This window comes from Haliotis rubra, unplaced genomic scaffold (genome assembly GCF_003918875.1).
Source record: "Haliotis rubra isolate DU_JTF1 unplaced genomic scaffold, ASM391887v1 Scf7, whole genome shotgun sequence".
Classification (NCBI taxonomy): domain Eukaryota; kingdom Metazoa; phylum Mollusca; class Gastropoda; order Lepetellida; family Haliotidae; genus Haliotis; species Haliotis rubra.
Genome location: NW_025767412.1, coordinates 4,701,565 through 4,707,564, shown reverse-complemented (window position 1 = coordinate 4,707,564; position 6,000 = coordinate 4,701,565).

Here is a 6,000-nt window from a genome sequence, read left to right as displayed (position 1 = left end):
TTGATTTGAGATTCAAAATAATGCACATTGCGCATGAGTTTTGATCACAAGTTCAAAACATACAAAACAATTCTTAAATGAAAAGAAGTTTGAATACAGGGTATAATTTGATTGGAAGTTTATACACCCAAACCATTTGACTGAAAGTGGAAAGCTCAATCAAAAATGCTGTTTAAACAAATTCTTTGTTCGTAACGTTATAGACACTTGTTGAATTGTCGTGTTTTGTCACCAATGAGACAATTAAATACAGTGCTTAATGAAGTTCGTACAATGTTGTTCACTTAATTTGACAATAATGCTCAAACACACAAGTCATCATATTGTAAATCGAGCCGACAGAATATTTTAAGCATAGAGTGTAAGGAGATTATCAGCCAACGTTAAAGCAAGACCTGTTAGTAGTGATGTACTCTTCAGCAGCCTGCCTACATTCACTTTCAACGTATCTGAAATAATGCAGGCGTACTGTACAATTTTTACTCATGCACTTATTCATTCATTCATTAACCTGTAACGCTTATAACAATTACCCTCTTGTCTCAATGACATTCCCAAGACAAAAAAGATATGAGTCTCATTCTCAACAGGTGTTGATGGATTATTCCATGATCGACAAAACAACATTAGAGCCAAGATGATGATAATCAATAGCGACAACAATTCATTCCATCAACGAAATTCCGTTTTATCACCACTCTTTTATTGACGATGATTCGACTCCAGATTTTCACTGTTTGGTCGAACACAAAAAGCTCTATCCAGAATAACGATTTGATTATGTAAAGTGAATTCAGCAGATGATGTCAACAACACGCAAATCTTATGCATTTAGCGGCATCAGATGACATTTGATGTGCACGCCTGTATCTATTTTCACAGTAGTTACTTCGGATTGGTAAACATGAGATGTTTATCGGAACCACCGCCGCAACACTTTGGGTGGAATTAGTGTTTGTCACTGTCGTCTTTAATACAGCAACCCTTTCTTCCTGCTCGACCTATCTCATCTACAGGTCCATCTCGTTGACACTCAGTCAGATTCAGGGGTATAAATGTCACGTTTCTATCCAAATGATACACGCATCCATGCTACAAAGTAAAAGCTAATGGAACAGGAAGCTGATAAACTTGAGAACTTGTTTGTGAGGCATGTTAGAAAAAAAGACATTTTGAAGACGACAAAGTGAGTGTGCCCGAAGGCTAAATCTGTGATGCTGAAGACTTTTTTAAAGATTGTGATGCACATATGTTGGCCATCGAGGAAGATTAGTTGCCACTTGAGTGATGATGAGTCTCTGCATCCGGTCGGTGCTGCTTGACTTTGTTTGCTGGTACTTGGCTCAAAATCAATTCCCCATTCACATTTCCTTTTTCATGTCTTCAAATATTTGGAAAAAACAGATCCCAAAATCTCACATGTGTTGGCATTTATTTCCATATGACACAAAACATGGACATTTAAGGAACATGCTGAAATACAGATACTGACACACCATCTTTGAGTTATGTGCATAAAAACAGATGATAACCTATATATCCACACAAAAATTTAACTGCAAGTCGACAAATCCAACGAAATTTAGTAAGTCAATAAAACATGACAGAGCATTTGCAAGCAAGCCTACAAGAAGGCTAATGCAAGGACAGCGACTGTTTGTGTTAACTGAGTTTATTATATAAGGCACAGTTTCCGCGTCTACAGACGCTCGATGGATTCACTTTCTGAAATGGATTTTCAGTGTCTCTTTACAAAGAAGGAGCGCCGGCGTCTTTGCTTCCCTGTTCCCTGTGTTTGGACTTCTGTAATTGCATAGTAAATAATTGATGATGTTGTATAAAGCCAGCGTTGAACAAGACACACGATCTATAACGTAGACTTGATGTGGCATCCGAGAGCTACACGGACTGATACAAGAAGGTCGACATTGGTTGTCCATACATAAAACCGATCCCTTTGATTATCAAACAGGGCAAGATCACCAATGTAGACTGTCTACACCAGTTGGTCGTTATGGTAAATGTCTAATGCACCAGGTTTTATACTTGTAATTCCTTTTTAATTTTTATTTGCTATGTTGAATTAACACATCTTCCGTGTTTTCAGGCACTTAAACAATTTTGTACCTGTAGTTTATGGGTACTTAATAGCTTAGGGTATGTGTACTGTACAGTGTCCCATTCCTCGAGTTGGTCCTGTAGTGTACTGTTTACTGTACGCTGTTGTGTACACTCACTGTACATGTGTAGCTTTGTGTAATGAGCATACAGCTGTGTCATGTTAAACATGTAGTTCTGTGTACGCCTTTGTACACAAATAGTGCAGATTTAGTGCAGTTACTTGTGTGCGTGTAGAAAACCTTGTAATGTACTTGTAGTATGGGAGTAAATTATATTGCAGTGGGCGTGTAGTGTATATTATTGCGTATGTACGTGTAATGAACAACGTAATGCACGCGAACCAACCAACGAACATCTCTGTTTCCTCCAAATGAACGAGTATTTTGTGTATATTTCAATCTGTGCAAACAGTATGATAATTCAGTCAAGACAATAACAACATGACCGTGCCTCAACTGTTTTGTTGTTAAAAAACCCACCAAGCCTGTCTTCCTATCCCAATTGTGCAGATCGATGCTCACGTTGTTGATCACTGGATTCTCTAGTCCAGAGTCGATTATTTACAGACCGCCGCCAAATAGCTGGAATAGTGCCGCGTTAGACAACCAACCAACAAACCCATGAATGGCAGTGGCACTCACAACTGAAGCCTATTAATAGTGTTGCCCAAAACACAGACGCCCGTAAATACTATTGTCCTTTGTACAACATGAACATGGACCAGGTATATTTTGGAAATGGAGCTGCAGTGTACATATCGTTCAGTTACTACCATTTTAAGCATTACCCCATTGTGTGTTGCATCTGACTCCATGTATCGTCATTTTACTGCAACCAGTAGCAGAAACTGTACCGGAAGTGAGCTTCAGTACAGCCTAATCAATCATTAGAACGGATCCAATGCTAAGGTTAGATATCTTTCTAGTTCTGTTATGAATATAACGAATTATATTCTAAGCCGTTTGTATTGTATATGCGTACACGTGGTTCCGAGTGTATTTATATTTCCGCCGAACTATTTCAGTAACAACAGTTCATCTTCAGAGAGCAGTACCATACACACTCAGATCTACTGCTCCTACAAAGCGGCCTCCAAGTATTCTGCAATGATAGGCGTTGAAATTAACCACAACAGAATTCAGGACAAAGGAACAGATTTTTAATTACCCAGAGCTTCTCCGTTCACTATTATATTATTGGAATTAAAGACGTAACGGTAACGTAATGTGCCAATTGTGAAAAGAAAGTATGGTTCTGCAATGCCTAACCATAAACGGTTCATTTAACAAGGTATACAAGGGTAAATCAACACGAATGCAGTGTGTGAAAATTTAAGGGATTAGTTTCACACAGTCGCACATTCTAACAAAACAATAAATTGAAATCATGGATACCTAACACAGTGCATTTGATGCAGGTTACATGGTGACATGATCAGGTGGGAACTTCATGTTTACATTTGTGTGTTTCTGACTCAAAGGCACGGGATGGTGCACGGCCGACGTTGCCCACTACGACCTTGCAAGAAGAACTAGTGACAGTCACGCGATATCCCCCATGGAAAGTTGATGTCGATTTCCATACAAATCTGTGTGTACCATCACAGGACTATTCTCAAAAAGCTGTAATGTATTTTGATTTGTCGCCCAGCACGCATAGCAAACGGAATCTGTAATTCTTCAATTCCGCATTGAAGAGTGTTTGCTACCTAAGTACAATATGTGTCTCAGAAAGGAGGGCAGACAACTAAAAGCCCTTTGCACCATCATGACATTTTTCACAATGAACAGAAACTTAGCTGCCAATAGAATGAATAACATCTTCTGTAAAAAACTGTTTTGTTATTATTCATGTCTATAGAATATTCATTATAGTGGCAGTGGTCAGTGTATAAAGTAGTTCAAATGAAGTTAAGTCCATAATAGAGCACATGTTTGAGAGCAGCAACGAAATAAAAGATTAGTCAATTTGTCATATTCCAAGAATAATAAGTCTTTGGCATTTACATAGTGCAGTAGCTCAAATAAGAACCATTCATTAATTATGGCACTTTAACAGACTCTCAAGAGACCAAAGTGGTATGAGACTGCGCGAGGTATATATGTTACCGTCAATCTGTCAAACCAGTCATTTGACCAAATGACTGAAAATTCCAGTCATTTGGTCAAAGTACTAAAACGATCAGTCATTTGGTCAAAAGACTAAATGTTTCAGTCATTTGGTCATGTGGTCTAGTTAGACTGATTTCCTAAACAGTTTTAGTCAATCCATCAAATGCAAGGTATTTGTTTTGATGTTGTCTCAACAAAGTGGTTTTCACAGAAATCACATGGTGCACGTGGTTTCTCTTAAACAAACACTCTGTAGTATAGACAAAGGGGTAGTTAACAGCGAGTGAGTGAGTGAGTGAGTGAGTGAGTGAGTTAGACTTTAACGTCACCTCGGCAATATTTCAGCCATATAGTGACGAGAAATGTTTTACATAAACAATAAATTAAAGTTGCTAAATAATCAGTCATCGAAGGACTGTAAAATAACTAGAGTATCACAGATGGAGTCTAAAACTAGCATGAACATGTAAAACTATTTTATTTACGAAGACAATACAATATAAAAACGGGCTATAGATCGCCAACAACTGAAGGTAGATCACCATACTAGGAACCATCGGGACTTACATTACTTTTGCTACCTGCATGGACCCTAGCTGGATTTACACCATCCCTTCAGCTGTTGGCGATTGTAGGAAAATTTAACCACAAATTAAAATGACAAGAATACTACGTTTAAAAACACAGGACGTGAAAAGTTTACTTTGACAGTTTTGGGGACTTACGTACCCTCTCAGGAGGACAATAATTTTACGCTACTTCAACCCCCTTTGAGGATACAGCCACTAACAATCTAAGCTGATAATCTACACTACCAATCATTAAAACACATCTATATACAGAACATATTTATCAAAATTCATTAATTAAATCAATTTCTTTTAAAAAAGCAAGAATTAAATGAAGATGAACAGAATTAAAAAGATCCTTAACAGTTTTAACATTGAAATATTTATCCCTTATGATGGAGAATTCAACACAGTCAAGCAGGAGATGCTTGACTGTGACTCTCTCATCACAAGGGATACAAAACGGAGGATCTTCACCTTTTAACAAATATTTGTGAGTGTACCTTGTATGGCCAATACGACATCGTCGCATGATGACCTCTTCAAATCTGGACTGACAACCCAAGTAGGTGTAACCAATATAGGGTTTTATTTCATGTAATTTATTAATACCTACTTGGGTGTCCCACTTCTTCTGCATCAGATCGCGGATGTAAGTTCTAATGCTAGCTTTGTAATCAGAGTATGGAATTAGAAGTGGTGTCACAGATTTGTTGAGTGCTGCCTTGGCAGCAAGATCGGCCATTGTATTCCCATAAATGCCAACGTGGCTGGGTAACCAACAAAGACGATGTCGCATTGGCCAGTAGCAAGCTCATTATACAATTCAATAATTTCGATTAAAAGTGGATGTTTACAAGAAAGACTTTTAATAGCCTGAAGGCAAGAAAGAGAATCGGAAAATATTATGTATTGTGTATGTTTAGTGTGTCTTTGAATATATTTAAGAGCCGTTAATATGGCGTTTGCTTCTGCTGTTAAAATAGAGCTGTTATCCGGTATTCTAGAAGATATTGTTCTGGATCCAATGACAGTGGCACATGCCACCGCGCCACCATCCTTGGACCCATCTGTAAATAAGGATTTGTATGTATCATATTTAGTTTTTAACTGATTATATTCTTGTTTATATTGTAATTCATTAGTTTCAGATTTCTTAAACTTTGTCAGAGTTAGGTCAACTTCAGGCCTCACCAGTT